This window comes from Solanum stenotomum, unplaced genomic scaffold, assembly GCF_019186545.1.
Source record: "Solanum stenotomum isolate F172 unplaced genomic scaffold, ASM1918654v1 scaffold33960, whole genome shotgun sequence".
In the NCBI taxonomy this organism is placed as follows: Eukaryota; Viridiplantae; Streptophyta; class Magnoliopsida; order Solanales; family Solanaceae; genus Solanum; species Solanum stenotomum.
This window is the reverse complement of record NW_026032701.1, coordinates 3407-15608: the sequence shown is the minus strand read 5'-3', so window position 1 is coordinate 15608 and position 12202 is coordinate 3407. Positions and strand designations below refer to the sequence as shown.

At 34.2% G+C, this 12202-nt stretch overlaps 1 protein-coding gene and 1 pseudogene across 2 annotated transcripts in view; both read right to left on the bottom strand.

Moving 5' to 3' along the window:
• LOC125852333 (disease resistance protein RGA2-like) overlaps positions 1-9984 on the bottom strand; it is a 28194-nt gene extending 18210 nt beyond the window's left edge. Inside the window, 1 exon segment of the mRNA XM_049532083.1 lies at positions 9965-9984. The gene's annotated coding sequence lies outside the window, so the exon portion shown is untranslated.
• Positions 4286-7133, bottom strand: LOC125852332 (putative disease resistance protein RGA1; annotated as a pseudogene). The gene has a single exon (XR_007445001.1). The product of XR_007445001.1 is annotated as a putative disease resistance protein RGA1 (transcript).
• Positions 9985-12202: the final 2218 nt, after the last annotated feature.

Below are 12202 nucleotides of genomic sequence, written 5' to 3'. Positions count from 1 at the left end.
CCCTAGGTACTAGTTCCCAAATTTGGTTTTTCAATAAGGCTTTGTATTCCAGATCCATTGCATTCTTCCATTCAATGTGCTTAACTGCTTGTTTAAAGGTATTTGGAGTGGGAGAAAGGTGAGCCAAGAAGCTGGATTTTTTCTTTGGTGTGAGGATATTATTGTTGGACCTTGTGACCACACCGGATGGTGGAGGGACATCGGCTGGTGACATAATTGCTGGCTGTTTCGGTGGCTGCTGGTTGATTGGTGGCCGATGGGAATAGTATAATGGTTGAGAGGTGTTGTGGGCTACTTCATTAAATAGTGAAGGAGGTTGGGAAGAGATAAGAATCATACCTGATAAAGTGAAGACTGCTGGTAGTTGTCTTTCAATTATTGACTCTGGAGTGTTTGAATGAGAGGGAAATGTTAGGGTGATAGGAATATGAGGCGGAAGAGTTGGAACAAGATTGGAGTCCAAATTTAATTGGACTTTCGGATGAGTATCCTTACCGACTTGGGACTCTATGATTTCTCATTGTAACGTGGAAAACTTATATTTCAAGTGTGAGAACATTTGAGTGAAAGGAAAAATATCTTCACAAAATTGAACACACGATTGACGAAAATTTTTGAGTGCACAGGATTAAAGTAGAGGTGTGCATGATGAACAATAGAAACTCCTAAGTAGACACACGGTGTAGATCTAGGTTGAAATTTATTTTTTGTATATGGCTTAAGCTACGGATAACAGAGACAACCAAAAATTTTCAGCGAAGAGTATTTTGGCGGTTCGCCAAACAATTTTTTATAAGGAGAATCATTATTCAGTCCAGGTGTAGGTAGTCTATTTATGAGATAGACAGTATGGTGACAGACAAAGGACCATATTTCAGATGGTAGTGAGGCTTCATTGAGAAGAGTTCGAGTTGTTTCGACAATGTGACGATGTCATCGTTCAGTGATTGCAACTCGTTGGGGCGTGTAGGGTGGGGAGATCAAATGTTCAATGCCATGGCATTGTAGGTACTGTTTAAGACTTGTGTATTCACCCCCCTCCATCGGTATAAAGTGAGACAATTTTGTGTTTGAAAAATTTTTCCACTAAAGGATGAAAGTTGGCAAAAATTGAAGCGACTTCACTTTTGTTTTTGATTGTATACAACCAAGTGTATTTGGTGTAATGATCAACAAAAATGCAGTAATACAACTTTTTATCAATGGATAAAATGGGTGATGGACCCCATAAATCACTAAACAAAGTTTGAAGTGGTGCATTACTATTTAAAGTGAGTCGTTGAAATGGCAAACGATGAGCTTTATTTGATGAGCACGAATTACAAAAATGAAACTTTTCTTTGGTGGAGGGAAGTGAAAATTTATTCAGTACTAAGTCTAGGATTTTCAGATGAGGGTGACCCAAGTAACGATGCCACAGTTGATGGGAAACTTTGGTGGAGGTGAAGTTGGCGGAAGGTGACACATGATCCCTCTGTGGCCACTCATAGAGTCCGTGTTTATTCCGGTCTTGTACCAACAATCTCCGAGTTTTGAGATCCTTCACAAGAAAAAAGTGTGGAAAAAATTTGATTGAGGTCAGATTGTCAGTGCAAAACTTAGCAACAAAAATAAGGTTCTTTTTTATAGCTGGAGCACAAAGAGTGTTAGAGAGCATGAAATTGGAGTTAGAAGCCTTAATTTGAGTTAAACTGGTGTGAGTAATGGGAATAGTTTTACCGTCACCCATGGACACTTCCTTATTGCCAGTGTATTCTTCAAGATTATCTGACTCGGTTGTGACATGATGGGTTGCTCCAGAGTCAAGGATCCAAGGATTTTCATTTGAGTGATAATTTGACACAAAGTTGACCTTAGCTTTAAAGTGGTTGTGCGATTTGAGCTACACACATCAGCTGTGTGACCGATCTTTTGGCAAAGTTGGCATTTTACCTCTTGCCTGGGTAGTCTCCCATTCTGTTGATTTCCAGGGGCCGCCTATCGTGGAGCTTGTGGTCTTGAAGATTGATTTGGGAAGCGAAGATTATTTTTCTGATGTTGGGGCTGGAAGTTGGTCCTTTGTGCAACTGCAGCCGTGATGATGGAGGATGACCTGTCAATATCTTGATGCTTGAGAAAGAGTTCATGGTCCGTGAGTTTCTGGAATAGCTCCTCTAAGGTTAGGGCTGTGTCACGCGCTCTTATAGCGGCAATGATTTCACGGTACTCATGACCTAGGCCACTCAAGATCTTGACTGCTAGTTCATCAGCCACCGGAGAGCCCGCTACTTTAAGAGCATCAACAATTGATCTGATCTCCTATAGATAAGTAGCAACTGTCTTGGAGGCCTTTTTCATGTTTTGCAACTGATCTCGTAAGCTGAAGATGCGAGTGTGACTCCTATTGGCATAAGCTATATGAAGGAGATCCAAAGTTATTTTTGTCGAATAGGCAGTTGCAACAGTGGGAGCAATGGTGGGGTCAACGGATGCCATCATTGCCTGTTGAATTAGTTGGTCTTGGCAAAACCACAACTCATATTCAGGATTGGAGATGGTACTATCAGTTTGTGTGATAGTGGTCGGCCAAACTTAGAATATTTTTTAGACCTTTCTCCCTTTAAAATTAGTTAAATTTTAAAATTAAAAAAAAATTGTTGTGTTGACATGTGTCGTTCTAATTCTAATTATTGGCACGTGTCTATATTTATTTATTTAATCATTGATTATTAATTATTTAAAATTTATTTTAAATACTAAAAATTTATGATGTTGACATGTGTCATTTTTTCTTTTCCTTTTATATATAGATAGATTTTCATACTTCATTATCCACTTATATAATAAAAGAAAATCGTGTGCCATCCAGAGATTGATGCGATTTTTCTTTTTCATTTTATCAATAGCATAGAAAGTAAAACATTGCCTCAAATCAAGTGGACGGTGATGATAACATACTGAGTCTCAGAACACAGAATATTTCTAGTTGCCAACTTTGTGCTTCCTGTCCATTCCTTTGAGTATATGCTTTTGAAAAATGAAACAAAAAAATTCCTTCAAATCTTTCTTGATTCATATATAGTACGCCAAATGTGTCAAACTTCTTCTATTAATTTTTTTTCCTTTATATGAAAAGCTCACTTTTTAAAAATAAAACTATTAACATACTATTGATAAAATTAAAATGGGACTTTTCACATTTGAAAGCCTAAGGCACGTGCCTTTTTTTCTTTTCAAACTTATTAGTGTCTTCCCTGCTTCAAATCCAATTTAAATCTCCACCAAAACGATTTCAAATTTTGTATATAACCTCCTTATACTATTTTCAACGAGTCTAAACAATACTCACTCCTTAGACGTCTCGAAACTTCATGCCTCATAGGCTCAAACATATCAAGCAACATTGAGTTTTTACTTAAAAAAAAAGCATTTTGAAAACTTTTCAAAACAGTGTTTAGAAGGCTGAATTTTGAATAAGTCTGCAAGGTAANAAAAAATAATGATTGACATGACTATGTTACTACACTGTCCTCTCTCTGCCATTTTTTTTTTCTTTCTCTTTGTTGTGTTTATTTGATTTGGGCACTAGGCCCAAATGAGTTTTGTAACTCTTATTTACATTCATCAGTAAAAAGGCTTTAGCCAGGTTTCGATCTAAAAAAAAAAAAAAAGAGGGTGTAATTGCCTATTAAAAAGTTTTAGTTTTTTCTTGTTTATATTTTTCTCATTTAATTTTTGCAATAGAATTTTGAATCGTATAAAAAAAAAAAAGAGGGTGTAATTGCCTATTCAAAGGTTTTAGTTTTTTCTTGTTTATATTTTTCTCATTTAATTTTTGCAATAGAATTTTGAATTGTATAAAACTCATTATGGTTAGATAATCGTATATTTATTTACGTACCAAAAAATTCGTATATCAACTCAAAATGGATCGAACTGGATGAATGTATGCCCAAATTCGATGTCCATCACTAAGTTTATATTAAATGTAGTGGCACCCGCAATTCTCAAATTCTGGATTAGCCTCTGCAAGTGACACTTAAACTTGCATAAAATTGAACAAATAATACATGCATCCTATGTGGAGTCCCTACATATGCATCATATTTGCTAATTTGACAAATTTGATTTTACCATTGCTGAATATAACAATGTCATTATCAACATAGCTTAAATTGTTACTCTGAGGCACCTTTGTTGTTTATGAAAAAGGAAACGAACTTCTCATTAGCTATAAGGTTGTACAAGGATCTGAAAAGAAATTCAACATTAATGTTAGCCAATAATTACAACATTAACACAAATGGATCTTAGAAATGGTTGATTTGTTTTCAAAAGAAAAATCAGAAAATTACATCCAATGACAGGAACCAGAGAGACTGACAATTTACAAATAACTAATACATTCTCAAAGCGGATAATACAAATAGATTATTGATTTGTTTCAAAAAGAAAATTACATCCAATGAGAGAGAGATTCACAAACAAACAACCCTACAAACAATTACATCTAATGGGAGGAACCAAAAAGACCCACAAACAAAGAAACAAATAATACTTAGGAATATATACTCAGATACGGAATGCTACCTGTGTGGGAGACTCAGAAGTCACAAACAAAGAAAAAATTACAAATAATAATACTAGGAATATATGTTCAGATTAGGAATGTGAGCAATTTTGTGCCAGTCTTCTCCTATTCCCTTCTCGCACCGCTTTTCCAGTGTTGGACATTCACTAATTGTTAAAGTTGTGAGGGCTGTTAGGTGCTGCAATCCTTCCGGTAAACATTTTAGCATCTCACAGTATGTTATGGATAACTGTGTGAGTGAAGTTAAACATTTCACCCCTTCCTCGGGGAGACTCTCTAGTGCGTCACAATAATAAATAGCCAGATGCTTCAAAGCATTGAGACTAGCCAAGCTGCTAGGCAGCTCTTTGAGATTCTTAAAGAAAGAGATTTCCAAGTATTTGAGATTTGCAAGGCTTTTGAACATCTCTTCTGGTAGTGAAGTAGCTTCATAGTTATTGCTTATGTTGAGGGAAGTAAGAGCACTAAGATTAGATGTGGACCACAAACTTGAGGCATCTGTCTCATAAACTTTCAATGAAGGGAGGGTCGGAATAACAAACACAGGGCACCGGTGAATTGTCATCTCTTCAAGCACAAGGAATTGCTCTTCTCCTTCCTTTTTTAGCACTCTTTTTAGATTACTAAAGCCCCATATAACAAGTTTCCTCAAGGATGGAAACCTCCCAGAATCAACATCAACATCAACATCAACATACTCCACACACCCAGATTGTAAGTCTAGACTTTCTAGACAAGGCAGCTCACCAAAGGGTGGTAAGCATGAGCAGTTTAAGCAACCTTCAATTACAATAGAGACAACATTTTTCAAAACTGAGTGATTCATCCAATATGGGAAACGGATTCCTTTGAAGCCAGTGATTTTTAAAGAAGTCAGATTGGAGTGTGGTTTGAGGGCTTCAAGCACTTCAACTTCTTCTGATTCATATCTACGTGGTTCAAACCAATCCCAATTTATGATTAAAGATTGCAGATTCTCTTTTGCAGATAAATTGGCTTCTTTTGCATCCTTATCATTCTTCACTCTCTCAAGATGTCTAATTTCAATTGAGCCATAGAGATTCAGGTTTCGTAGTTCCCCAAGTTGAGAAGCTTTCTTCCTTCCCACAAAATAGAAATCTAGAGTCTTAAGGCATGTCAAAGATCCTATCCTTGGTGGTATAGAATTCAATTTAATGCAACCAGCAAGTAAAAGATTTCGGAGACTACCAAGTTTACCTGTTTCTTTTGGCAAACAGCAAAGTGAGGTGCAATACTGTAGATCAAGAGTCAGCAGATTTTGAAGCTTGCATAACTGCTTTGGAAGACTACGCATTTCTCTATTGTAAGAGAGGTCCAGGTATCTTAAATGTAATAGATCTCCAATGGAAGACGGTAACTGCTCAAGTCTTAAATTACTCAGATTAAGCACCCTCAACGAGACAAAGTTCTTCACGAGCAAATGAGAGTAGGAAGACTCCACTTTAGCAAAACCAATGGACATCATATGTGAGTATTTTTTTACACTTATTTCACGGATATTGCTGCTTGATGCTCTTGCTGAAAACAGAGATGTAGCCAAATCATGGATGAGATCATGCATCTTGAAATAAGTTTTACCAGATTTAACTTCAATCTCTTGGAAGAAAGACCTCAAATATAATTCATTCCATACTTCATTACCCACATCCTCTAGCTCCAAGTTTCCTTTCGATGAAAGAAAACCGTGTGCCATCCAAAGAGAGATTAGATTTTCCTTTTCCATTTTGGTGTCCTTTGGGAACACCGCAGAATACACAAATGCATTGTCTCAAATCAAGTGGAAGATGATGATAACTCAGCCTCAGGGTAGGCAGAATAGAACTTTCATCTTGAGCCAAATTCCAAATCTCACTATCTCTCACATTTTTCCACTTTCTTTCTTCTTTCTCGGAGAGCAAAATACCTCCGAGAGTCTTGGCAGCTAGAGGTACACCACCACATTTTTTCACAATCTCCTTTCCGATAGCCTCAAGTTTAGGATTTATTTCTTCTGGGTGCTCAAATGCACGTTGCTTGAACAACAACCAACAATCTTCTTGAGACAGATTTGACAATTCATATGGGTGCAAAGTTTGCATAATTGAACAAACCTTTTGAAGACGAGTAGTGGTTAGAACAGAAGCACCACTTGCTCCAACCTTCAAGACTGCTCTTAAATTATCCCACTTCTGTTGATCTTCATTCCAAACATCATCTAAGACAAGAAAGTATCTTTCTCTATTCAGCAACTTCTGAAGCTTCTTTTGAAGTGGAGCCAAGTCCATGTCGCCAAGTAGTGGCCTTTCTTCAATAGATTCTACAATTGCCTTTATCAATCTCTTCTCATCAAAATCTTCCGAGACACAAATCCATATTTTGGGATGGAAATGATCAGTTACTCTCGGATCATTGAAGACCATTTGGGCAAGAGTCGTCTTTCCTAGTCCCCCCAAACCAAGTATTGGGAGGACTGAAAGTTCTTGGGCATTGTTTATCAAGATTTTCACTATCTCATCTTCCTCTTTGCCCCTTCCATAAACTTGTTTTTCAGTTAATACAGAACCTGGTACAAGTAATGTTCACATGAGAATATTGTTACAAAATTCAAGCTCTGTAGCAAAAACCAGAGAAGATTTTTTCACAATAAAGAGATAAAGAGTAGCATTTTACCCTACATTAATTCCAAATATTATAAAATATTTAACTAATTAAATATTAAATAATAATCATATTACTATATTATTAATATTATGATAAATAATACAGGTGACAAGGTGTAAAATAAATAACTAAAAGATGAAAAAATCCATAAAAGTATGTGCATTTATTTGGTACATGAAAACATGTATCTAAATACTTAACTAAACCTTTTCCCCTTCTCTAAATTAATTTGAATAACTTAATTAATGTTGTAGTATTTAACTTTATGAAAATTTATGTGCATTTTGTATTATAAAGTTCATAAAAGTAATTATTACTTTCATGTATAGGAAAAACCAAAGAATTGTATTTGAAATTTTATTATTATGATGTAGTTATTTTTTGTTCACTATGAATAATAGGAAAAATTGTATGAAATAGCAAATTATTAATTCAAATTAAATGTTGTAAGCATTGTTTATTTTATTTGTAATTCGTAGCAAACAACCCATTTTTTTGTCATCTGATTCGGTATACAATTACCCATTCGGTATACAAATGTATAAAATGTATTTGTGTTTACATAAAGCGAGAGAAACGTGTATATACAAATACACGTACATATATTTTCGTCCTATACACTTATAATTATACAAATACAAATTTTATTATACAAATTACAATGTATAAATGAATTTATACAAAACTAAATAATTTGTATAAAATTGGATGTATCTAGCGAATTATACAAATCAAAAGCTCCATAACAAATATTTAATTTGATATGGAGCGCAATTATGCAAACTATAGCTATAACATACAAATATGATTTTTATGTTTGTTGTATGTGAAAGTTGCTCATAATAATATGATAACACTATTTATTTAAATATCATTTGTCGTAATGTTTTACTCTCTTTTAATTACTTATTTATTGTTTTTCTTCTTCTTTCTTTGTTTTAAATATTCACTATCATAGTTCATATCTAATTACTATTCAATTGTTACTCTTAATATTCATAACTTTCAAATATTTAATTTAAAACTTTAAGATGTCTTTTGATATTTTTCTACTTTTATCAATACAAATCATCTTTTTTATTTATTTCATGAAAAGAATCTCTACCCAAGGTTTTCCACTTTATTGTACAGTTAAAGTAGCAAAGCGCTTGAATCATTATTAAGGCTTTTGAATTTTGATTGATTATAGAAGGTATCGTCAAGAACTCAAAAAATCATGTATTAATTATGTGTTTCTTTTACCATTATATTGTTATAATTAAAGTCGTAACACGGATATGAATGTTGTATTTGTTCTTATCTATCTTTTTTTTGGCATAATACATAAATTTGTCTTTTAACTTGGCCTCATTTATCCAACTTTGGTGTGCACAAGTAGACACTTAAACTTATATAAAGTTGAACAGGTAGACAGATGAGTCCTATATGACATAATACACATAGGACACCGTGTAGAATGCAAATTGCCATGTAGGATGCCACATAGGACGTGTGCGTCTATTTGTTTAACTTTTTGCAAGTTTAAGTATCAACATGTGCACACCCAAAGTTGAAATACCTAAATGTGAAATGACTTATATTTATGTATTATACCTTTTTTTATATTCTCTATCTATTATACTTCTTTAATTTAATCTTCCATGCTAAATGTTGTAAGTCTATTTTTATTTGTGCTGAAATTAGTCATTCATGACTTGTATTCATTTTTTAATGTACTTTTATAATATTTTTATACTGCCTTCGTCCCATTTTATGTGGCACTTTTCAGATTTCAAAATTCAAACAAGTCTATTTTTGACCGTGAATTTTTTATAGATCTTTTAAACATTTTGAATTATCAATTATTGTGACTTATAGTACTTTTTACGTAGTTTACAAATATATAAATTTCATTTCATAAAAATTGAAGATCCCATGCGCAAATTTCCGGTCAAACTTAAACTGTTTGACTCTNTTGAGCAGTGTTCTTCCTTGAAGATGGCCTTCTCTTGAAGGAAAGCTTCTGCCATATAATTTAGTTTTAAATAATATTTATGCTCTCCAATTTTGGGTGTATAGAAGAAAATACTAAAATTTATATAAAACTAAATAAATAGACACATGCACTCTATGTGACATAATACACGTTTATGAATTATGTGTTGGTGCATTTGAGGGAAACTACTGCACATGGCCATGGGGTCATGTAAAGCTTTCATTGCTGCCCACCACAAAGACTTTTCTTTGTCAATGTCTTCCACAGAACCATAAGACACGCTTTCTGCAGTACTGCTAGGCTGCTAGCTCATTCCGTGTATTTTCTTTCCCTTATTGATTGCCCACAGCTGCCCACCACCTACATTTTTCTTGTGTGGTAGTTGAATATTCATTTCTTTTAGCGGTCGTTTGGTAGGCCATATTAAAATAAATAATTTATATATTATGTATGATATTATTTAGTACTATGTTTGGTAGGAATTTGGGCCTATATATTACTAATCCATGGATTAGTTATAGCTCCTACATGGTATTATATATATCGTGTGGTTTCAAATTATTTGTTTTTGAACAATTTATAAAATTGCATACATATTAAAACTATAACTTGCAATTTTTATGTATAAATGTAGATGATTTATTCAGTTTTACTATTGTTTACGTCTTTTCAAAACCGAGAAGCAATCCAAGTTCCCCTTGGATGAAAGAAGTGATATTTTCTAGCAGAATTTGAAGGAAAGCTTCAGCCATATATATGTTGAACTTAAAATTAGATATATGTGTTGATTACTGGAATTGTTGCAAGTTAGCAATGAATCTAAGTAAGATGTTGGAATGAAATATGGAAAGCTGAAACTCAATTATTCCACCATGGCCCCATCTCTCTCTCTCTCTCTCTTGGAATGTATGTATCCACTATCAGTCAACGGATCAAGTCCCTTGACTCAGGAAGAACAATAGTTGAAGTAAAAGTGCAGAAAATAAATTGAGCAAAATGATTTTACGTGAAAATCACCTTGCTCAAGGGAGTAAAACCACGATATGTCACTATACCCAAGAGAACATCAAACAATGATGTAACAAGGCTTGACCAAAACTTAGATGATTCGACTAACTAACCCTAGTTAATACGACTCAAACTACATACTTAGACAAGCAAATGATCTACTATCCTTTATAACTTAGGAGTAAATTTACAGTGTAAGCACATAAGACACAAAGCTCAAAATATAACAAAGACTCTTCTTCACTCTATTAGGTTCCTCTATTGAGTTGAGCAGTGTTCTTCCTTGAAGATGGCCTTCTCTTGAAGGAAAGCTTCTGCCATATAATTTAGTTTTAAATAATATTTATGCTCTCCAATTTTGGGTGTATAGAAGAAAATACTAAAATTTATATAAAACTAAATAAATAGACACATGCACTCTATGTGACATAATACACGTTTATGAATTATGTGTTGGTGCATTTGAGGGAAACTACTGCACATGGCCATGGGGTCATGTAAAGCTTTCATTGCTGCCCACCACAAAGACTTTTCTTTGTCAATGTCTTCCACAGAACCATAAGACACGCTTTCTGCAGTACTGCTAGGCTGCTAGCTCATTCCGTGTATTTTCTTTCCCTTATTGATTGCCCACAGCTGCCCACCACCTACATTTTTCTTGTGTGGTAGTTGAATATTCATTTCTTTTAGCGGTCGTTTGGTAGGCCATATTAAAATAAATAATTTATATATTATGTATGATATTATTTAGTACTATGTTTGGTAGGAATTTGGGCCTATATATTACTAATCCATGGATTAGTTATAGCTCCTACATGGTATTATATATATCGTGTGGTTTCAAATTATTTGTTTTTGAACAATTTATAAAATTGCATACATATTAAAACTATAACTTGCAATTTTTATGTATAAATGTAGATGATTTATTCAGTTTTACTATTGTTTACGTCTTTTCAAAACCGAGAAGCAATCCAAGTTCCCCTTGGATGAAAGAAGTGATATTTTCTAGCAGAATTTGAAGGAAAGCTTCAGCCATATATATGTTGAACTTAAAATTAGATATATGTGTTGATTACTGGAATTGTTGCAAGTTAGCAATGAATCTAAGTAAGATGTTGGAATGAAATATGGAAAGCTGAAACTCAATTATTCCACCATGGCCCCATCTCTCTCTCTCTCTCTCTTGGAATGTATGTATCCACTATCAGTCAACGGATCAAGTCCCTTGACTCAGGAAGAACAATAGTTGAAGTAAAAGTGCAGAAAATAAATTGAGCATAATGATTTTACGTGAAAACCACCTTGCTCAAGGGAGTAAAACCACGATATGTCACTATACCCAAGAGAACATCAAACAATGATGTAACAAGGCTTGACCAAAACTTAGATGATTCAACTAACTAACCCTAGTTAATACGACTCAAACTAAATACTTAGACAAGCAAATGATCTACTATCCTTTATAACTTAGGAGTAAATTTACAGTGTAAGCACATAAGACACAAAGCTCAAAATATAACAAAGACTCTTCTTCACTCTATTAGGTTCCTCTATTGAGTTGAGCAGCGTTCTTCCTTGAAGATGGCCTTCTCTTGAAGGAAAGCTTCTACCATATAATTTAGTTTAAATAATATTTATGCTCTCCAATTTTGGCTGTATAGAAGAAAATACTAAAATTTATATAAAATTAAATAAGTAGACACATGCACTCTATGTGACATAATACACGTTTATTAATTATGTGTTGGTGCCTTTGGGGGAAATGTCGTGATGACCAGACAGGTTGTTTTAAGTGTGGACAAGAAGGTCACTTCATGAAGGAGTGTCCTAAGAACATGCAGGGTAATGGGGGCAATAGAGCACAGTCTTCTTTAGTTGTTCCACCAGACAGGACGGCACCTAGAGGAGCTATTTCTAGTACCGGTGGAGGAGCAAACCGCCTCTATGCAATCACCAGTCGCCATGAGCAAGAGAACTTTCTAAAT